Source organism: Peromyscus californicus, unplaced genomic scaffold (genome assembly GCF_007827085.1).
Source record: "Peromyscus californicus insignis strain IS unplaced genomic scaffold, ASM782708v3 Scaffold_21__1_contigs__length_65335640, whole genome shotgun sequence".
NCBI lineage: Eukaryota > Metazoa > Chordata > Mammalia > Rodentia > Cricetidae > Peromyscus > Peromyscus californicus.
The window spans coordinates 11,636,055-11,659,742 of NW_026294514.1; the positions used below are offsets into that span (position 1 = coordinate 11,636,055).

At 45.7% G+C, this 23,688-nt stretch overlaps 1 protein-coding gene across 7 annotated transcripts in view; it reads left to right on the top strand.

The window, feature by feature from the left end:
• Spats2l (spermatogenesis associated serine rich 2 like) overlaps nt 1-23,688 on the top strand; it is a 172,999-nt gene that overhangs the window by 53,768 nt on the left and 95,543 nt on the right. The window contains exon 1 of one of the 7 annotated variants that reach the window (XM_052749496.1): nt 12,886-12,904. The exons of the other annotated variants lie outside the window; for them this stretch is intronic. The gene's annotated coding sequence lies outside the window, so the exon portion shown is untranslated. Of the gene's footprint in view, nt 1-12,885; nt 12,905-23,688 lie in introns of those variants that run through there. 7 annotated transcript variants of the gene reach the window in all.

Here is a 23,688-nt window from a genome sequence, read left to right on the forward strand (position 1 = left end):
GCCCTCTATTCTGTGGGTTTAACCAACTGTGGATCAAAAATACCCAGAAAAAAAAAAGCCTACTGAACTTGTATAGGTTTTTTTCCTGTGGTCATTATTCTCTAAATAATAGAGTGTAACAATTTTCTACATAGCATTTATGTTTGATAGGTGGTATAGCTAACCTAGATGATTGAATGTATACCAAAGATTATATATGTTATATTCAAATACCATATCAACTTGAGAATCCATGGATTTTGGTGTCCTGGGATGATGAATGTACTGAGTGATTCTCTCTCTCTCTCTCTCTCTCTCTCTCTCTCTCTCTCTCTCTCTCTCTCTCTCTCGTGTATTATTTGTGCAAGCACTATAATTAATGGAGTGAATAATAAAAAACTACCACACCTCAATGTTAGAACAATTTCATTGGGGTTTCAGGAAGTCAGCAAACTGCCCCTCTGCATCCATTAATTCTCTCATTCAGGAATTATTTGAAGATATCCCACAGTGTGCCACACAGTGTTGTGATGGAGAACGCAGACAAGAGGAGACGAAAATGCCGTTTTGTGTCTGGCAGATGCTTTACTGGAAGACGTGGCTTCGGAGCAGGGTATCACTAAAATTCCTTCCCAGTGAGAAACATAAGCAATGTCTACCTTTCCTCCTAAGGTCCCAACAATAAATCAAGGGGTGACTCCACCGAAGTTCTTCCTAGGGAACTGATGAGTTTATTGAACTTCCTTACAGAACATAGGTAAGGGGTTACTTACAGTGTAGGTGCACCTTCCCTAAAAGGCCACACCCACAAAACCTTTACCCAGCAAGGAAGATTGCTTCCCAGTCAGTGCATATGGGTGGAGTCTCCTCCCTAGTCATCCCCAGCATACATACTGGAGCCTTCCCGGGCCCTGTGTAGCTGAGGTAGAGTCTGTTGCATATTCCAGCTTATACAGAGTGCCAGATACTGAGGTCTTGTGACTCTCCTCACTCCTCCATGAATGGATGTGAACAGTCATCAAGACCAGCTGAGATACTCCAGCGAGGTGATTCAGCTGACCGCCCTGAGATGGACGGTGGCGGTTGCTTGGTTTGGAGGGGGGCCAGGAGGATTTGCAAATACTTTACCCCTGCATTAGGCAGATGAGTCATGGAGAAGGGGAGCGTTGCACCCCCTTTTCTACCTCTTTTGTCCCTAACCAGGTTCAGAGCCTGTACCCCGAACTACTTTGAGGCCAAGAACAAGTGAGCTGGGCATAGGCTTTGCAGACTGTGAGAGGAGATTTAGCAGAGCATGTCCGGTTTATCCTTTTCAACCACCTATGACATAATCAGGAGAGGAAACAGTGGGCACTCAGCAATCGTGTTCCCGTGATGTGGGGTCCGTCCTAGTCAGTCATCTGGCACTGCTGAGGCTTTTATTACATGCTAAGACTGTTTCCTGTCATTTCAAATGTATCTGCCCCAAATAAACGACACTATTTCTCTTCTCAAAAGAACTAACGAAATGTACAAAACCCAGTGTTAGGCTCAGTAGACCTGGGCTCAGTGGAGATGTTTCCATTCTACAGCCTGAGGTTCCTGCTGTTTGGTGCCCCCCACCCCCGTGTGTGTTTACACACGAGCACATGCATGCACGCCCGTGCACACCTCTGCCTGTATGTCTGTCTTAGCGTGGCATGGCTGTTAACCGTATCTGAACATACATTCTGAAACCCCTCCCTAGCTCCCTCTCCTGCCCCACCCCGGCCCACTTCCACACACCTAAGCACATAGGTGTGCATGCTGACCTTAACACTGCACTTTGCAGACTTTGGCACGTTGTAGAATAGAAGACGTGGTCACATCAAACAAAATGCAGAGAAACAAGACCCTTGTTTTCAGTCGCTGGTAAACAAAAACAGATTCAGTGGGGAAAGAGGAGAAGCCACAAGAGAAGAAGGACGGACAGACGGAGAGGACAGAAGACACATCTTGACCCAAGAAGCCCAGGTCCCTGGATGAAAACCTTGACGTCACCTGCCCTCACAATGAAGACTTCTAATGTTGTGAAAATGGAAATCTATCCAGTTAAAAAGTATCTACAGAGAAAGACTCTATAACTTAAGTGATGAAAGTATGGATTCAGGGAACTCATCCAACTTAGGATGCTTTCTTCTTTTTTGTTGTTTTTGTTTTTGTTTTGTTTTGTTTTATTTTGTTTTTTTCGAGACAGGGTTTCTCTGTGTAGCTTTGAGCCTGTCCTGGATCTTGCTCTTTAGACCAGGCTGGCCTGGAACTCACAGAGATCCACTTGGCCCTGACTCCCAAGTGCTGGGATTAAAGGAGTGTGCCACCACCGCCCAGCTAGGAAACTTTCTTGCTTCAGTTTTAACATGTTTCCTTTCCACTGTGGAAGCCATGGGTCATCACCACCCTTTGTCTGGAATAGCCATCTTAAGTTCGTGACTAGATCTAAGACCCAGCAAGCCAGTCCTGTGCCATTACATGCTCGTCTGGGGATATGCATGTCTCTACACTGCCTCTGATTAAATACAGAAACTATTTGATGCTTTCTCCGTGCTTCTATATATTTATCCCAGAGATTCAGCTTTTTGAAAAACTGTAATGGTACTTCAAAATCAGTTCCTTGCCCCTCCATGTAATCTCTTCAGAGTATTGGGACATGTGTAAACGGACACTGAGGGCCCCTGACCTAATCTGAAGACTCATGAATGCTGGAAATTCAGGGAAGCTAGTGTGGAAAATTTTGAAGTTAAATATTGTTTGGGACATTGATTTGGTTGCTATAGCAGAAGACAAATAGCAGTTGCCTAAAAATAAGCAAGTCAGCCTCTATAGTGTAGTAGACCGAGCGTGTGACGGTAGAAAATCCATGACGAGGTGTGGATGGAGTTTTCCTGCCTGGCCCACAGTCAGGACAAATCTCTCTCACCTGCCAGTCCCGCAGCCTCTCAGACCCAACCATGTAAACACAGAGACTTATATTGCTTACAAACTGTATGGCCATGGCAGGCTTCTTGCTAACTGTTCTTACAGCTTAAATTAATCCATTTCCATTAATCTATACCTTGCCACATGGCTCGTGGCTTACCGGCATCTTCACATGCTGTTTGTCATCGTGGCGGCTGGCAGTGTCTCTCTGATTCAGCCTTCCACTTCCCAGCTTTATTCTCCTCCTTGTCCCGCCTACACTTCCTGCCTAGCCACTGGCCAATCAGTGTTTTATTTATTGACTAATCAGCAACACATTTGCCATACAGAACATCCCACAGCACTTCCCCCTTTTTTTTCAACGAGGGGGCTCAGGCTCCCTGTTTCATCAGCTGCTGCTCCCCCACTTTCTGGCTTCCATTTCAAGATCTTGCCTCACATTACTGCAGGGAAGGACCTAGAGGAAGTGGAATGCACACCCTCCCTCCTTCTGAAGGTGCCTAGACTCCTGCAGATCACTTCTGCTCCTATCTTCTTAGCCAGAGCATGCTGCCTGCCCTGTGGAGTTGCAAGGGGACTGGGAACTGCGGTCTTGACCTGAGCTATGCCTTCTCCTTGTTGACACGCAAAGCCAGATTCAGTGGAGAAAAAGAAAGAGCGAGAGGGAGGGGGGGAGGTCGAGAGGGGGAGGAGGGGGAGGTCGAAAGTGGGGGGAAGCCTTTGGGGGCCCAAGAAGCCCAGGTCTCAGGATGGAAGGCAAGAAGAGCTATGGAGACAGCAGTTCACCCCGCCTCCAGCTTGACTGCCCAGGGCTGAGAAGCGTTTTTTGACCCCGAGTTCATCGAGGGGGACTTGTAAACAGAGCAGAAAATGCCTTTGGATCTAAAGAGGAAAAAAAAAAATCTTCCTATGTAGTAGGAGCTTGTCATTGCTGCGTTGTGTGTCTCAGGTCTCCACACTTGTGACAAGATAACCTCTTTCCTACTGAGAGAGAGGGAGGGAGGGAGGGAGGGAGGGAGGGAGGGAGAGAGCGAGCGAGTGCTGGAGGAATTAATAGTCTACCTGCAGAGTGATTGAGAGCAAGAGTGGCGAATCCGAGTTCAGTTCTCAGCATCCATGAAAAAAAAACGAGACAGTGCAGTAAGTGTTGATAATCCCAGTGACGGGGAGATGGAGACGGGGTGGGGTTCATGGGGCTCCCTGACCGGCCAGCCTAGCCTAATTAGTGAGCTCCAGGTCCCAGCGAAAGGCCCTGTCTCAAACCAAGAAACAAATAGTATAAAAACAAGGACAGCTCCTGAGAAATGGTACCTGAGGTTGACCTCTGACCTCCACATGTATGTACACACACACACACACACACACACACATACAGAGGCACACCCGTAATTCCCACGGGTATCTATTGCTACCGTACTGTTGAATAAAAATACATTTTTCCAGGTGACAGTGTTAGACTAGGTTCTGTATAGAACCACGGTCACCACGTCATGTGTGATTCTAGGCCACACTGACCTCACTGTCCCTTGGCCCGGATCCTCCTCATGAGTCCAGACTCCACCTCAGTGAAAGGGACAGGAGAGTGGATTCGAGGCCTGTAATGATCACAATGAAGCTTTCAGTGCTGGTGAATGAAAAAGTTGTGGTTTAAGAAAAAAAAAAGTACTTCTGCTACTAACGCCATATTGTAAAATGTGCATCTCTTTAAGGATGTCTGCTCCAGGAAAATAACCATAAAAAGACAAGTCTGCTGCTTCCAGTACTATAGAGACTCCATCTGGGACTTGCGTTTGTTTACTTGATTAGCCAAGCCTTTTCCTCGTTAGTGTCCACATTCATCCTTTTCAATTATTATGCTGCTTTTCATCTCCCCCTGACAAGACAAACCTGGATTTTGACAGTCAGGCTGATTTTTATCTATTTAAGCTGCTAGGAGCAAAATCTGATTTTGCCCCTTACTTTCATTATTGGGAAAAGCAATAAAACCAGAATAGAATTAGATCAAGGATATCTATGATTTTCAGCTAGGAACAAAAGGTAAATACATAGCTCCGCCTTCAGATTAGGTTACTTTCGGTATCTCAGAGGTATTAAAAGTTACATGTACAAGTGTGATCCTGAGATGGCCATTCACTTGGCCATTGGTGGGGAGTCGGAAAAAAAGACAGCAACTGTGATGAAGGTCAGAGAGACGTGACAGCAGAGGAGACGTGATGGGCTTGGAAGAAAGATGGAGGCACAGGCTGAAGACCACAGGCAGGGGGCATCGAGAACCCAGGAAAGCTAGGGAGTCAGCCCTTCTGGCCTTTAGAACTCAGAGATGTTTTACACACCAAGTTCACACCGATGTGTTACAGCATCCCTAAGAACTGTACACCCTCAGTTTCCCCACCTGCTCTGTGCTACTACAACTACCCAGGTCACCACTTCATTGTGAATGCTAAATAGAGTAGCTCGCCGGAAGTACCCGCCGAGGAAACAAGGTGTTCCGACCTGCAGCATCTGAATGTGGGCGAGCTTAGCCCACGTTCCGGTTACTGATTACCTTAGTGCTGTATTCAGCTCCTATATTGACCTTGACTCTTTAAGGGGACTCCACAGATCTCCACTCAGAGTCATCTTCTGTTGATGTTATAATGCAGCTCTCGGAACACATTTTTCTGGAAAGTTCCTTCTGATGCCTTCCATGGACTTTTGTAGATCCCTTCTCAAAGCAGTTCTCCCTCTGTTCTCCTTTTCCATTGGAGAAGTGTCTGGCAGCTTGTTGAGCTGTGTGGGCAGATTGAGGGATGTTCCCGGCAGAGGTGTGACATGTCAGCCTCCAAGAACCCAGGTAAGGGAGGGGAGTTCGCAGGGGAGGCTGCCCTTCCAGAGCAGTACTTCCTAAGCCAGGACCTGGCTGGCTAGGAAGAATAAAGCTGGTGAATTTTTCCTCCCTCCCTCCCTCCCTCCCTCCCTCCTTCCTTCCTTCCTTCCTTCCTAGTGGGAAGTTTTTGTGAGTGTATATGACTCAGAAAACCTTTGAAAAAGAGACTTCATGGCTTCACATTCATTGACTTGCCTCTCTCTGCTCAGTGGCGTCTTTGGAGCAGGGCCTGGGCCAAATGAGCCGAACGTCCGTGTATGGCCTCCCCTTGGCCAGGTCAGATTTATAGAATGTTGCATGTCAGGAAAAGACGCTAGCCAGCACAATGGGCTTTCTGCTACCTGAGCACTAATAACGCCGTGCCATCTTCTAACCTTCAAATCATGGTGACACAGCAGTGGATAGGGTGGCCCCGTCTGCAGCCCAGGAGCAAGGGCCATGGAAGGTGGTGACAGTGCAGGCCTGGCTGGGACGGCCGTGCTGCAGCGCGCGGAGTTGCTGCTGGCCGACCGCCTAGGCAGGACCTCTCAGTTCGAGCCAGGTGTTGAACTGTCCTCCATCCACTGGACTCTCTGAGCTCAGAAATGACCGGACTATACAGCGATAAGGGCTAACCAAGTTGAAGGATGAATGCTAGAACACACAGAAACTTGTTTTCTTTTCATAGATTGCTTTTCCCTTGTCCCCACTTACCGGCACAGTCGAGGCCCAGCTTAGACCTAACACCCACTTGGAAGCTCCCCTTGGTCTCCTAGGCATGGCAGTCGGGGCGCCTCCACTCAGAGTGCTCTAAGCAAACATTGTGCTTCCTCCATAATAGCTTACCCCGAGTGGGTTCGGTGCCCTGCCTGCTAGTCCTTGCCAGAATTCCTTAAGGTCTGCGCTGAATTCATTCTTACTCATCTAGTTCTTAGCACAGGGTTACCCATGGAGGAGATGTTTAGTAAAATCTCCCTGATGGAGTAAAAAATCCGTAACAGAAGACTCAGCTCCTGGTGCTCTCCCTTTCTCGCCGTCTTACTGTGTGACTTTTAACGGGTTCCTTAAATGAGACACTGGGAGGGGGTGGGGGGTGTCCAAGTTCAGGAAGATAGAAAACTCTTTTAAGGAAATACTGACCTGCTAATGCAGCCCATGACCTGTCCCTTACTCCAATCAAAGCTCATCTCTTGCAAACCGTAGGTTGGGAGTGTTGCTGTGGATTCCATTTCTCCAACATGGGTTGATTCTTTCGCTCCACCCACTCATGCACATAATAGTCAACAGATTCACACCTATTGGTGTTTATAATTCTGTCCTTGACCCAAGACTTTCTTTCCTACAAGATACTCTCTACATTTCTCCTAATAGGACGCAGCTCAGCAAAGCAATGCATTCTGCTCCGTCCACTGTGGTACTAAACGTTCATCTTTTCTTTTTATCAATGAGAGCTTTCTCTATACTAAGATTCTTCAGGTGATGATAATTCAAAGAGCTATTATATAAGAACAGTGTCAAATAAAAAGTATCTGCAAATATTGACCATCCACGAACCTGCATTGGTAATACACGTAATTAAGCATGTGGAATAGTTGCTATGGAGATAGAAGGAAGAGAGCTTCCCATCAGCTTAACAGTGGTGAGCATGTGAGTGTCAGTTGTAAATAATTGCAACAGCTCACACATGGTGTCTGCTAACTTCAGAAGAGAGGAGTCTGTGTCAGTCTAGAAGACTGGTTTTGAATCTTCCATTTTAGACTGTTTCCTCCAGTATCCTAAAGATACTACCCTGGGCACCAGAACCTTACCATGCTGTAGATGCTTCTCACTAGTAAATAAACATCTTACATACTAAAGAGGTAACTGGCTAAGAATTCTTCAGAGGTATAGTTGATTTGTCTTAAATTTGCCCTGTATTCACTGTCAATCTTGACAAATCCAAGACTCAAAGATAAACTAAAGTTATTTTTTAATCTTACTGCAGAGTCTTTCATTTTTGAAACACAATGTCACTATGTTGTGCAGGCTGGCCTTGAACTCCTGCACTCAGGTGTTCCTTTTGCCTTAGCCTCCTGGGTAGCTGGAAGTGTGCTCAAGCATGCCCTGCCATGCCAAACTACTTTATTGCAAAATCTCATGATAAGCTGCTTACTTAGCAGCAGTCAGGATGCTCTTTGACCCACTGATTCAGCACAGCACACTTCCAGGTCAGGTGGCTGTGACCTCTTATGGACAGTGTGCATTCTGTTAACAGCCCACCAAAAAAATGGTAAAGACAAATGGATTTATTGTTTTTCTGCAAACAATTTATTCTGCAATCAGATTGCAGCCAATAAAAAATGATTTGATGACTCAGGTTCTTGGTAGAGAAACCTTGATAAAAAGCTGTACTTTCCGGGAAAATGGGAGTGGAACTATATCTTTATCTCATATTGAAGATAAATTGTGGTACTTTGGGAAGCAGCTTTTGCATTTGGTTATCAGTAACTCACCTAAAGTAGTCTGAAGAAATTAAGAAAGTAATGTTCATATTGATGTGTCCTCGTCCTCAAAGGGAATTTCTTTCTTTTTCTTTTTTTCTTATTTTATTTTATTTTGAGACAAGGTCTCCTGTAGCTCAGACTTGCATTGAACTCTGTATATAATGGAAGATATCCCAAAACCCTGATGATCTTGTTTCACCCGAGTGCTAGACACCAGGGTATGCAATGCCTGCTTGCTAAGTCCTATGTTTACGCTACACGTAGACATGTAAAATTAGAGCTCAAACCCTAAAAGGTAAGAGTCGCATCAGTGATCAACAGAATATTATTGCAAAATTGGCTATCTTCTTTCAAAATGTTACTTATTTCAGTTATTCAAGTAAAATGATTTTGAATGGAAGGGAGATGAGCGATGTGTTATGAATAATGTGTTCCTTCGCCTATTAGCTCTGATTTTTAAATTTACGATACTTAGTTTGATATATGTAACCAAATTATTGCCATTATAAAAACATTGAGAAACCTGGATTTAACTAGTTTCCCTTGAAGTACAAGGTCCATTAATGGTGGAGTTTGTAGCAGACCCAGAAAGAAGGCACTGGGCAAGGATGCTGGGTTGTTCACAAGTAGCAACAGTTCACAAATGCCTTTTAGATGGACCGAGAGGTGAGGACCCAGAAGCTGAGGGACACAGATTTGGTGAAGTCAAAAGGAAGGAGAAATGGCCAGGCCCAGGACAGCTTTCCATTCGTAGTAAACACTTAATGTGGAGTTTTGAGTGAATAAATGAACTTTAGACTATTCAGCCTTATCAAGCATAGGATAATTTACTTTTTGATATAGCATACAAAAATGACACAGGGGTAATAAGTCAGAGTGATGAAAAACTTAAGCTACTTGGACACCTACTGCAAGTCTTACTCATGTTTAAATGAAAACAGGGTCCCAGATACCAATTTGCCTCCCTGACATTTTCATCTCAAGGAAAGTAAAGGAAATGAAGGGAGAGCTGCTATTTGGATCTTATTTTAACCAAGAGGAGATTGGTTGGTGGAATAGAAGTAGAGGAAGTTTTTATCCATTTATTTAATAAATAAGTATTGGGTGTCTGGCCGTCAGCTGAGCTTTTAGCTTTTGTGATAACCATGAAGTAGATGATAGATACAGCCCAGTGCACGACACATTCCAGAGGTTTCGGAGAAGTGGGAGACAGGCTTGTAGAGCCTGAGAGTCTGGAAGAGACTGCTAAAGAAATGGAAACTCAGCCCCTGGTGTTTGCAGTCGACCCTTCTATACATCCCGGACATCCTCAGACCCGCCCTGAAAGTCCAGCGGCATACGGTTGCCTCTGTTCCCATTCTGTTTGCCGGAAAACCGAGCTGCACACGGCACCACCGCAGTGTGGTGTGTCCTTGGCAAACGTGCCGGAACGTGGAACAGAAAGCCATAAGTTACATGTGGACAAAAGCCAATCAGTAGACAACAATGGACTTCCTATAACATAAGCGTGAGGTCTGTTCCTAGTTGCCAGAGATCGCTTGCGCTCTCACACCTATATGCACACTGTAAATCTAACATTCTCGGATTCTTTGAATGAACAGAATTCAAACTGTGACTGTTTCAAAAAGAGGAAAAGACATGGCTGCAAATGGCACAGTTGTGTTAACTCAGAACCTAAATGAAGTGTACGAGGGAAAGCAAATGAGCAAGAATAAATCCCACAGAGACAGTTAATTCCCTTAGAACACTGTCAGGAAACCTAACGTCTCCAGTGTGCATATGTAAGAAATTCTAGAAACAACTAGAGATTTAAAAATCTGGTGAGGCACAGTCCGACAGGAAATGAAGTTGACAAAGTAAGCCAGGTATAGAAAATGGAATGCTCGTGACATTGAATGTTACGCATGTTTTTGCTAATGGCATCGTTAACCATTTCTGGCGAGACTGGCTGGAATGCTGTTGCTGTCGTATTTTCTTATTACAGGATTTTGTTTTATTGTTGTAGAGGAAAGAATCAAAGGGACAAGACCCCTGATGAGAAAGACGAAAGACGGACGCCACTCTACCACTTAGAGCTCTCGGCGTCCCTGCCTGTTCACAGGGTCTACTGTCCCACAGGCTGAGGAGAGAAGGGAATGGAAGGGACCTGAGGCCACAGGGCAAGAGCCATCCTCAACCCCTCATCACGGGTGGGGTCTCCCATTACGGGGCTTACTTTCACACCTGACATGGGCTTACTCCAACCTGTCTTCTGGGAGAATTTCAGAAAGAAATCCAAAGCATGGAGAGAGACAAAATAAATAAATGAATTAATTAATTAATTAAAAAAACAAGGAATATAAAATTTCAGCCGGATGTTAGAAATTATTGTGACGACAGGGAACACTCAGTAGACAACATGATGGTCACTAGACACAAAGTTCACAGGACTCAGTAGCTCTCCTGTTCAGTAGAATAACTGGGATGAGAAACAAAGAAAACGTGGCAGATAGGGTGCATGTGAATTTTCATCAAGGTCATTTTCCCAACCCCTCAGGATCTCAAAATGGGAGGAATATGACCTGAACAGTAGCAGCAAGTTGACTCCCAGCTAGAATCCTGTAGCCAAACCCAGAGAGTGGAGTTGACCGTCATTGAACGCCCACACTAGCATCCTGGGTGCTCTCTCCGTTTGTGCTCACACCAGCTCTCTGCAGTTCGTGCTTTTTTATCCTCACGTTCTAATGAAGTAAATCAGAACTGCTAATGTCCTCAAGGTTATACAGCTTCTGAGTAGCCAAGCTGATTCAAGCCCAGACTGTCTACTTAATGGTGTAAGTGACTTAAATTATATCCTTCAGTTTGTGAATGACCAGAGTGAAGTGGACAGCTAAAGTGGAAAGTTATAGATTTGGTCCTCAAAAGAACCCTAATAGATTTGAAAAAGATGCCAAATGAATTTGAGCCAAATATAAACTCAGGCACTTAAGTTACCAAAAATATCAACTGTGAAAGGAAACAGTCCGTGACACGAGCAGGTCATGGAGATTTGGGCTGTGGGCTTATTATGGCCAGTGTATAGAGTGATGTGATGGTCAACAAAATTGATCTCAAGCTACATTTTACTTTCTAAATAATATATTTTAAATAATTCATTGAGAATTCCACACAGCATACCAGGATCCTTTGCTTCCCTACACCCCACCTCCATTCTGTGTCTGAAGACACTGTCTTGCCGTAGATTTCCTGGTCCTCTAGTTCTTACAGTCTTCCTGCCCCATCTTCTGCAATGTCCCCTGAGCCTTCTGTGCACGGGTCGTGTTGTAAATGTATTCGTTGGGGCTGGGCATCCCACGGTCAGTTGATCTCTGCATTTTGACCAGTTGTGGCTTTCTGTAAAGGTCTCCATCTGCTGCAGAAGTAACTTCTTTGATGAGGGATGAGAGAAGCACCTACCTGGGCATAAGGATAAGTATTCAGAGTGCAGTTAGGTATTCACCCTGGTTTAGGAAACTGCAGTAGTAGCGTCTCCTCCAGGAGCCAAAGGTAGTTGGCTACATTTATAGTGTCAAGCGTGAATTCCCTTCTGCTGCTCAGGACCTAAGTTCAATTAGATGGCTGTTGGCTACCCTCAGCCTGTCAGTACCACTGTTGCACCTTTCAGAATTTTTAAGTTGCATTTTAAAAAGCATAAAACCATAGGATGAATGAACAAAGAATGGGTGAACCCTTAAAAAGAAATACCCACAGGTCTACTTAGAAGAAATGTGTTACATTAAAAATAACGTAAGGATTTGTATTTTCCAACATCCTTTATTATCCGAACGATTCTGTACTAGAATAGAGGAAGAATACTTACGATAAGTTTGAGTTTGGGAAGAGTGCTGGGACTTCAGGATATCTGAAGGCAGGTCAGTGGCATTGCCTAGGAAGTGGCACAGAGGCAGCTAACGCAACTGTGACCAAGAGTGCCCTTGCACTGTGCGAACATGCTTCCTCAGAAGGCCTTAGGAATCTTCTGCGGCTGTGTTTGTTGATTATGGGCTGGATGGCCACTTACTGAGGATACTGAGGAGGGAATTCACTTATGGGTCAGGAAGAAAGAAGACCGCTTGGTCCTTGCTGACTCCAGGATTCCAAAGAGTGGGCAGTAACTTTCTCTCTGGGAAACTAGTGAAGGATGAACCTTGAGTTAAGGGTTGAAGCTGCACCAACTTGTGGGAAAGTTTTGAGTCCCGGAGATGTTAAGAGTTGGGTTGTTGGGTTGGACTACAAATCAAACCACACACACACACACACACACACACACACACACACACACACACACACAAGTCTATTTGACAGAAATCCTCTGGTGACTGAGTCACAACTTGTTTTCTAATGAGGTCATAGTTTTTGAGACATTTTTGGCTCCGCCTACGGGCCCCCTCTCTCCGTGGCCGTCTCCTATTTCCAAGCACAGACAGCACAAAGGAAGTGATAGACTGCTCCTGTGGATCAGCTGGCTGGGACTTGGTTTCAGTTTTCATTTGAAGCTCTCACAGAACAACAAAGTTGGGGATAAGAATATTCTCGGTGCCTCATGGGAAGTTACAGGGAAAGACTGAGAGCAGCTTCAGAAGGCACTGCGGCTGCCTCCCCGGGGATCCCGGACTCACAATCATCTTCTTCATCTTCATGAGCTGTGAGTGAGCAAGTCCCTTTCCAATGTCTCCCTTGAATGGTCAGCACATTCTGTGACGGCCCAAGGCTGGCTGCTTTTCTTGCTCTGAAGACACTGGATACACCAGGAAGAAAGGGAAAAAGGCATAGGAGATCACAGGTCAAGGAAAGCCTGAGAAAGAGTATGGGATTGGGCTGGGGCAGGGGAGGCAGTGTTTCACAATGATTCGTCCTCACTGAGAAGTGGGAAGTGAAATTTAATATATCAAGAAAACATTGTTCTTTCCATGGGAAAATTTTCTTTACCTCTTTGGCTTAAAAAAAAAAAAAACATCCAATTTGTGATCATAATGCTTGCAAATACTAAAATATCTCAATTGTAATGAACCTCATAGATAATTGTTGGACAGTTACCTCCGTGTACACTGTATCAAAGTGGTAGGTAGCATCAGGCCAAAGGTCACCAGCGTCGAAGTGACTCTGAGGTTTGACACTAGTTTTGCTGAAGACTGGTTCTGGGCCCCGACTTTAACATGTAAGCCTTAGTTCCCACCAATGAAATGGAGTTAATAATACCTACCCTGTGGAGCACTATTATAAGGATTTAGTAAAGTGGAAATGAACTCCCAATGCAGTGCCCCAGGAAGGGCTGTTTGATTTGTCCCATGTTGTATCCCTAGCACAAAGGACACTGTTGGGTGAAGAGCGGGTACTTGATTCATGATTATTAGTGAATGAACAGATGAATGAATGAGTGAGTGAATGAATGAATGAATATGATCAACAATGATCAGTATCGTGAAGGCGTGACAGACCTGTTAGACATGTTTGTAAATGGCTGATTGTTGAGAGGAGTGAAGGGGTTCTATCAGAGCCAAGTGTGTGTTTTCCCATTGGGTCACATGGCTTCAGGATCTTCCAAATGGGGAGTGACAGTGACTACTGTATGTCTTGGTACTGGTCTCTTGGTCCCCACTCTGCTCTCCGTGGCGAGTCTGAAACGGCCTCATTCTAACTAAGCATGCATCTTTGAAAGCTTGAAATGCAATTGGAGCCGAGATTGGCTGGTAGTCACCCACAAATAGATGACAACCTGGATCGCTTTTCGGGCGTTTCCCATCTTTAGTGCTTGGTTGGGCTCGTGAGGGCAGCGTCGAGCAAAGCACAAATGCCCTGTCCGTGTCTTGTTACCTCTCTGTCAAGCCTGGGTGTGGTAAATTACCGACTAGCTGTTGGTCCGTTCCTACCGTGCAAACAAAACCAAATGACATCTTAAATACACCACGTGTTGCTTCCCCAGAGGCATGTGAAACACCGCTATACAGCTTTAGTTTGGGCGATCCATAATACTAGATTAAAGCACGTGACTTTCATAAGCTAGGAGAACAAAAACTCAAGGTGCATCATGTTGACATCACGAATAAAAACATCGAGTTTTCAGTTCAGCATTTGAGGATAATCGTGAGAACAGCCAGCTCTGGAGTCAGAGCTTTGTGACCGAAAATGATGAGGACTAAGGGAACACTGAGTGGGAATGAGCCATCTCTGTTTGCTTCAAGAGAAAATGAATCAGCGGTTTTACTTCGGCACAGGTGTGTAGTCCAAGCGTGTAGCTGAAGCCACCCCACCTCACACCAGGCCTTCCTGTCGTCTAATTGCTTGCTCCCTGATAATCTTATCTCCCGGCCCAAGCCAACCTTAAAGCTGAGCCGCCGTGCAATGGAGTAAGCTCACTGAGTCTGGGAGAGACACGTAGGAGGTCACCAGTAAGCATTTATCAGTTGACATCTGGACACTAAGCACGTAGGTTTTCTTTCTGGCTTAACCCACGACTCTTGTTTCTGCCAGAGAGCTTTCACTTAGACACTCGCCCTTACCGGAAGTGCCCTATCCATCTTTGCTGGTACTGCCTCCAGGGACTACAAAAGAGTACCTTCTCCCTGAAGCCCTTCTGGCTAGAACCAGCTAAATTAAAGTCGCTCTCCCCCAGTCCCTAGAGAGTGTCTTTTTAGAGTGATTTGTTTAACATTTGGCTATATTCCCGTTTATCGCAGTGATGGCATCTGAGCACCACACAGTACATACCACACATCCTCATGCAAAAACTGGTTGCAAATTGTGTAGGAGCATGCCCAGCCAACAACATCACAACAGGGTCAGGCTTGCAGGAGGTGCGTGCTGGACGTGTTTCACAACTGTTGAAGACATTCTTAGTATTAGTAAAGAGCCACCCTTGTCTGCTTGCCCCTGTAAATCTGCCAAGAATGGGCACAAATGGAATCGAGACTGAAAGATGGAGCTATTTCATCAGACACGTGACCAAAACCTAATACATGAACACCTCAGAATTGCTTTAGGGTAGACTGGGTAACTAGCTGGACGTCTTCCAATGGGAAATAATATATGGTCTTGTATTTAGTTGAGAGACCTGTTCAATATTTGATGTGCTGTACAAAAACCAGTTTTGATGCATTCAATCTTTAGAAAAATGGTTTGGGAGGATTAAACTACCTATCGCTGAGGCTCATAGCCCATCATGAGCAATATCAATGTGAGCGGAGCCACAGGGCAGGCCCAAGCTCGGAACAAAGAATAGAGAACATGCCTGTCCGCTTTCAGGCCTTTTGTCCTCTAAATGATGAGGTAAATAAGGCAGTCAGGGAGAAAACTGGTTCCCCAGATCCCAGGAGGGTGCAGAGGTATCCACAGCAGCAAAAATTCATAGTTGTGCTGGTCTTCCGTGAGCATGTAATGGCAATGTTAGTGGTTAAAGGTGTTTTCACTGGGTGGGTGGAAGTGACTTCTACCCCTAACATTCCAAAGAATGAATAAATTTTAATCTTTCTTTCTTAGGCAGAAGTATAGGCTTTGGTGGCGAGGAACCAGAACTTAACTAGTAGCTTGTTATTTTGACTACAGAGCTCTTTGTAGAGAAATAAAATTTTAAATGGAGGATATTTAAGAAGCTGCCTGGGAGCACAATGAGGGGGATATGGGAGGCAGTGGTTCTCGTGATTAGACCTTGACACTCCGAATGGTAGGGAGGCGTTGTCATGTTGACAGTATGGTGGGATAGAAAGGGCCACTGTGGTGTGGCTGGTACCATGTGTTTGTTCTAAGGTTCATACTGAGAAAGAGCCCAGTCCTAAGTGTCAGAAACTGGGAAGTAAATGGAAAACTCAGGGCTCCGCAGAGAGGAAGAATCATGTGGGAGGGTATTTCTTCTTTTCCCAAGTCTTTTTGTATACCTAGCTTATCATATGTGTCGTACTCAATACTCTGGAAAGGAGACAGGTAAACAGAATCTATAAGAAGCAAGCTTCTTACCCGGGCAGTGGTGGCTCACTCCTTTAATCCCAGCACTTAGGAGGCAGAGGCAGGTGGATCTCTGTGAGTTGGGGGCCAGCCTGATCTACAGAACGAGTTCCAGGACAGCCAGGGCTGTTACATAGAGAAACCCTGCCTCAAAAATAAATAAATAAATAAATAAATAAATAAATAAATAATAAGAATCAGGCTTCTTTGGTGTTTGTTTGTTTGTTTGTTGTTTTTTTGAGACAGGGTTTCTCTGTGTAGCTCTGGCTGTTCTGGAACTTGCTCTGTAGACCAGGCTGGCCTCGAACTCACAGAGATCCACCTGCCTCTGCCTCCCGAGTGCTGGGATTAGAGGCGTGTGCCACCATGCCCGGCAGAAGCAGGCTTCTTAAGAGGAATTCATTAAACCTATTTCTGCCATATATATGTGAATCACTTTATAAATATTTACTGATTTTCCCATTATGCCATAACTCAGGTGACAGATTTATTTTTACTACTGTTAGAAATTGAAAGAAATTTTGTGAAGATTTTAAATAGGACCTCTTATTTATCTATGAGCGTGTCAGAAGTGATCACAGTCGGTGTTTACTCTCTGGATTGTACGGTGATAATCAGACCACTTGCATTCATGTGTCCACCCTGATACAGCGACCTCAAATCAGAAGAGTTACTAGTTTCTGGCTTGTTTCCGCCTCAGCTCACAGTCTCTCCTCAGACTTTGCTCTTTCTCCGTGATAACTGTTTATTCTTCTCTGAAGTTGGTGCCTTAAATGAGAGCTGGGTCACTGAAATGATGTTGACATCTGGTCGCCGTGAAACAAGAATGCACAGCAGGTGTGGTCTGCGGCTGGAGGGATTGCTGGAATGGCCTTGCTCTGGCTTGTGGCAGGCCTTCAAATGCTGGGGACATAGACATTCAGAGCCTCCCAGCATGCCGCAGTCCCCCTTGCCTTGGGCTAGCACCTTCTCCCAGTGGGAGGAGGGGAGGGTGAAGCCACACAAGGGGAATTTGTGACCAGAAGGTTGAGCTCTTGAGGGTCAGCACCATCATTGGCTTGGTGCGTGACCATGGTCTCACGAGCCTCAGCAGGAAAGTGAACACCCAGGCCACAGAATCTATTTATATTCTTTTATAGGAGTTTTATTGTCCTTGCTGTGTGCCAGGCACTCTCGTAATCACTTTACAGATATGAAATTCATTTCAGTTGCTTTACCTCCCGGTGGGATGTCTGCGGTTATCCTCGTCGACTCCATCGTGCTAATGAGAGAATGGATGCTCGGGGCCGTCAAGCGACCTGTTCACCTCCCAAATCAGTCAGAGGCAGAGCTGCGTTTCTGTCTTGGTGAAGTATTGTCGCACGGTTGTATCGTAAGGATCTGTAGAGCAGAAGAGAGGTGCGGCTCCTCTCTCGGGTGACAGCCACCCCTCTGGTGGGGTGACTTCCTGGGCCCACTGCGTCTTTGTGGTTAACTCAGTAGGCTTTGATGCCAGGGTCAAGTGAGGCCTGATTGAAAAGACAAGAGTCCAAGGTTGTGTGAAACATTTTAGTTAAGTAGGTAACAGAAATAGAACAGGCCGATAAAAATGGACCTGCCAAGTAACAAGCCCTTCTATACTCTGCCTCTAAATGGTCACCCCCGACCCATGCTCCTTCCACTAGTGAAAACTGGATAGCTTTCCCCTTTTGGTGGGACTCATTCCCCGCTACATGTTATCATTGAATGCTAAGTTAGCTAACAGATGTTTCCACTTGGGTCTAGAGCCAGATACAGGATTTAGAAATGATTGCTTCTGGGTACAGTGCTGGAACTTTTGGCTCATTGATGAACGCGCCAGTCCTGGTGTCCCTGGGAAGACGAGAAGCCCTTCCCAGACAGTTGTAGCCAAAAGTGACCTTTGGAACGATGACTCCCGCCCCAGCCTGTGCTGCTCCCTGACCTCTGCACAGTCCGTGTAAAGGTTACTGGTTCAGCTTTATGGGTCTGCCTCCCTCAGGGTAAGAAGACCTAGGCATTCACTAGCATGAGCATGAAGACAGAGACGCTGGGCAGCTTCGAGAAAACAAAACTGTCTCCTTTCGATGGGGAGGCCCTCTCAGGCCTGGGTGGCTGAGGCCACCAGCCCACTGCTGATTACTCAGCCACACCCAAGATCCTGCCACTACTCTAGTTCCTGGCTCTAGCTACGTCACTATTGTGGTGACTAACTGGTCACGGCAAACAAAAGTTGATAAAAGTGGCCCGTGGAGGAACAGAATTGGCCATTTGGCTGCTAAGGAAGGTGGTCACTGGAACTGCCTGAGAGCCCGAAGCCGAGCACCAACGCACCTGGAGAGTGAGTCAAGGTTGGATGGTTGGGACAATGTAGGAAGAGCAGTGACCTGAAGGGTGGATGGGCAGGACCAAGAGGGGCTGGTTGGTTCTGAGAGTCAAACTCCTTGATTCAGCCACTACCAATGACATTCCAAGGGTGTGTGGGAAGAACCTGACATTCTCTCTGCTGCTTTGAGAAAGCCATTAGATATTTAGTAAGAAAATACTGACTTCGTGCACAAGACTTGGTTGGAGTAGAGATTGTGAGACTGAAATCTGCTCTCAATAGCCAAGGGTTCCTGTACCGGGGGTTTGTTTATTGGTAACCGAGCCAGCCTTTCTGAATTAGCTGTGTACCTGTAGGTTTGTTCACCGGCTTTAGTCAGGGCCCTCTTTACCAGCCCAGAATTCGGTTTCCTTTGGGGGCAGCCATGCTGTCTTCTAGAAAAAATACTATAAAAAGTTAAAGTCACCCAGCGCTGCCGCCTCTGCCGCCAACAGCAGCAAACCTGTGGCAGGACTCTGGGCAGACTTTGCCATTACTGCAGACGGAATCCCACACTTGTTCCTTACAGAACCTGGATCATTATCAGTTCCAACTCCAGTGTCCCCTCCCCCTTTCACATCTGGCCCTTTCCTGGGCTTGTGTGAACACAGATGTGTTTTTTATCCCTGATCTGTCAGCTCTTTGGAGAACAAGAGCTTGGGAACCAGAGATTCCAAGGTTCAAACCTTACCTCAAGCCTTTCCTGGCTATGTGACTTGTGTGTGTGTGTGCGCGCGCGCGCGCGCCTTGCCTCTCTGTGCTTTCAGCTCCTTTTCTGTGAGATGAAGTTGACAGGAACACGAGTCCATCTAACACAAGGCTGACTGTGAGGATAAATGAGTTTATACCTGGAAACGCATGCGAAGTTCTTAGGGAAACAGTCACTGAGGGTTAGCGTCAACCTTGCCCAGCGTTCTCCATGGGCCTGGCGCACTGGCGGTATTAAATGAATGTTCAGAGAGTAAGGGAAACCGTCGTCCTTTTCAGAGGGATTCCCCTCTAGTTAGAGATGGAGGGAAGGAAAGCGTGTCGTTTCTCTTTTCGTTTCGGGGGGCGTTTGCGAAAGATTTTGGGGCTCTGGTGGGTAAAGAGTTATGTAAAACTCTTGTCTCAAGCCTTCCGGGGTTTGGTATTTGTCCTGTGGGCATTGGAAAGGAAGGAAAAGAGAACCATGTGATCTACCTGGCCACAGCCTCCTATGGTGTGCTTTGGGGTGGGGGTGGGGATGGGGGGTTCTTCTGGACCCTTTCTTTGCTTCCCATAACACTGGCCTTTGTGGAGGCATCTTTGAGGATGAGCATATTTTAAAGACTTGAGTTTACATCATTACATCCTAGAAGAGCCAAGTGTAATTGAATTGCTGATCCAAGCAGCGACTTGTACAAGGGGTCCAGGTCACCTGCATCTCTATGGAAACACATGTTTGTTTTAAAACCTAGCAATCAAAAGTGGGTTTTGGTCAGGTCACTTTGGGAGATAGGCATTTATTTATATTCTCCAGCCATCAAAGACCTGTGAAATCAAATAATTTCAAATTAAATAGGAAAGCCATGCCACAGATGATTGTTCAGAGAGCCCGCCACATGTCCAGCCCCGACTCTGCACCCGCACCCGCTGAGATTGCCCCATTTATTTCCTCTGTCCTCTGCTCTCTAGCTCCCAACTTTGCACTGAGCCAGGAAGGGAGCTGCTTTGGCACTTTATGCAAAAAAAATAGTTCATCTTCATTCATAAGCATCTGCTGGTACTGTTAGTAAAGGGGAATCCAAGCGGGGTCTACCATGTAGTGTGCTATGTACCCACCCTGCCATATCTCTGTGCAGTGTGCACAGGGTGCTCAGTCACAGGACCTGCTGCCTGCATGAGCACCTGTCTGGTGTCTCTCAGAAAGGTCTGCAACTTGTCAGCACATCCTGCCCTAGATCCGCTCAAGTGATATTCTAAGTGATTGGAAGCTTTTATCTGCCTCTGAAAGCCAGCCTTTTCAAATAAGTATTGACTGTTAATGACCTGTTTAAATAAAACATTCAATTTCCTTTCTTCCCCCCACAAAGAATTTAGTAGGCAGAGACATTTCTAAAGGAAAGGCTAACCCTGCTTTTCAAAAGAGGCTGAGCCAAAGCTTTTAAATGTGAACATTTTTTTCTGACATTTGCCCTTAAAATGCTATTCAGTGAAGTTGTGCTAACAGTGGGTTGAGTACATTGAAGTGTCTTTGAATAAAAATGCAACCTTGAGGGGTTTTTTCCTCCAAATTAAAAAATGTCCAAGCAAGTGCTGCCCTATGAAATGCCGATTTCTGTCACCATGCTGTCTCATTGTTTATGTATCCTCATCCTTAACAATTGAGGAGACTTTCTTTGGAGGAATAGGTTACTTCCCAAGACCTTTCTTGAAAGTGTGAGAATTAAAAAAAATAAGAACCCATGGAATGTAAAGCTGAGATCTCAGTAATTATAGGCCATGTCAAGAGGGCCCAGGAAACCAGAAGGAAGTCCAGGCAGCGACCACCCTTCCCGGCAGTAATTTAGAGAAGGTCTTGATTTTGAGGAACAAGTATTTTCCTCTTCACTTGACATGTGGGCACCCCGCTGTGCATAGAAGACTAGACAGTGAGTCTATGAACTAGTTTAAAGGGGATCTATATAGAGAAGTAGCCTACGACATCAAACCCAGCACCCACCTGCTCACCCTCTTTTTTAAGGTTCACCTTCCTGCCACTCAGAGTCCCCAGCAACTCCAGTTGCCTCTTCTGACTTGGAATGTCCAAGAGCTACAAAGGACTGTCAAGGACTGTCATTGAATCCTTCCACCTTTTCTCCACACTTGGGAGACCCGAGGCTCACATGCCCAACCCTACCTGAGGCCCTGTCAGCATGAAAGGCACCCCTTTAGAAACACTTTCTCAGCTCCCTGCCCACGCTTGACTGTCCTGTTTCCTGTCCACCACACGTTGCTCCAGGATAACGGATGTCAGGAGGAGAGTGAAATAAGTCAGTCTGTGACCTTACACCTGCTTTCAAAAGTAGCCGCGTGCCCTGAACTAAGTAAAAACTGTAGCTGTCAAGGTGTTCCCATTCCAGGAGACTGGTGGACATTGTTTTGGCTGAGAGATTCCATCATGTCTTCAACATCCTGTACACAAGATCTGAGATCACCTCAATATATGCCCAATCACTGCATTTTCTAGGCTATGCCAAAGTCAGGTGCTTAGATATTTTAATTGACATAGAACAAGGACACAGATGAAAGACCTGAAGCCAAAAGGTTCCCTGGTCCTGCCCAGCCCCGAGGTCCCACAGTCACTTATAAAATAATCACTCAGAGGCTTAATATTATTTACAAACTGTATGGCCTATGGCAGGCCTCTTCCTAGCTAGCTCTTATATCTTAAATTAACCCACTTCTATTAATTATGTTTTGCCACGTGTTCTGTGGCATTACCGGTCTGCTGGCATCTCGATGCTCCTTCCGCAGTGGCAGCTGGCGTCTCCCCAGACTCTGCCTTTCTCTTTCCTGTCTCTCTCCTTGGATTTCCCGCCTGCCTCTAAGCTGCCTTGCCATAGACCAAAACAGCTTGTTTATTAACCGATGGGAACAACATATATTCCAGCACACAGAAAGACATCCCCCAGCATAGACCCTTGCATGCTGAGCAGTCCCTGAGCGGCATTGTAGCATCAAATAGATGTAGCACACCACCCATGTGATGTGGCTCTCTGTGCTCTCAGCCAAGGCAGGACATTGGGAGAACCAGTGTCCCTTTGTAACAGAAGCCTCCTTGCCCATCCCGGTGAAAGCCCAGTACTTGGCCCTGCAGTCTGTGTACCCTGAGTATGTACATCACATACCTGCCTGGTGGGCCAAAGGTGGGATCCTCAGGGCTGTGTTCTTACTACAGTTCACAGTCCGTGAACTCCCTGATAATTGCTGGGGGCTGAGTCAGTCAGCAGGCCTGGGGTTGAGCCTTGGTCCTGTAGCTTCTTGTAGAATCTCGACTTACAAGTCTCTTTGTGCTCACTGTTGACAAGTCTCGAGTGGAAAGAGATATAATTTCTACCTCACAGTTAAGAGGGGTGAAATGGAAAACAACCAAGCCGAACTGCGTGTATCCAAGGCTAGCAGAGTACCTGCCGCCCTGCGAGCTCTCCATAAGTGTGCTGATTGATATGAATAATGTTTACAAAAGAACCACTCTTTAGTATGTAGGAAATAACTACCATTTATTTATCCATCTAGACTTCTGTAGGACCCCCATCTACTGTGTGTTGTCTTGGGATGGAGGAACACACTCTCTTGATGTCCAGGGATGGAGATCTAGTCTAAGACTAGTGAGTGGGCTCTGACCTGGAGTCTGGCTGAAACCCTGGGGGCCATGTTCCTCCTCCCCCACCCTCCAGCTCCTGAGTCGCCCAGCCTGGCATATGACAGACTATTTGCATTTCTGACAAGTCCCCAGTGGTGCTGAAGATGTTCCCCTGGGAACCACACTCCAAGAACCACTGCTTTGATAGAGTGCTTTGCAGGAGAAATAGAATGTATGTCCACAGACACAATTTTGAATTTGGCAGTAGACACGTTAAAAAAAAATAATGATAAAAGAAATGGATGCAGAAGGGGAAAGAAAAGAATAATAAACCTTGTTTAACTTAATCTATTAATACAATCATTTCAACATACAGTCAATATAAAAATATGAATGAGACCATTTGCATTCTTTTTGTACTAAGTCTGTAAAAGTCAGGGACTGTTTTAAAATTGCAGCACATTCCAACCCAGACAGGCTGTAGAGGAGAGTGACCTGGAAAGCAGCTGCTACTAACCAGTATCCCAGTTTGACTGAGCCTCACAAACTTTTCTTCTGCAAACACCTCAGTTGAGGAGCTTCTGATCATTAGCCAAGGGCTTAGAAGAGCCCCTGCCCTGTACCAGCATGAAGCTAGGACACTTACCATCCGCCCCTGCAGCTGACATATAACTCTGCTACTCTACTCATAACCCCAAATACACAGTCTGGTTATTATGTAAGATGTTCGTAAATGCCTCAAGAGAAATTGTGAAGATCGTTTTCTTAAGTTTCCCTCCTGGCCTTCCTCTAGTCCTTCAAGTCCAATTCGGGCAGTGTGACG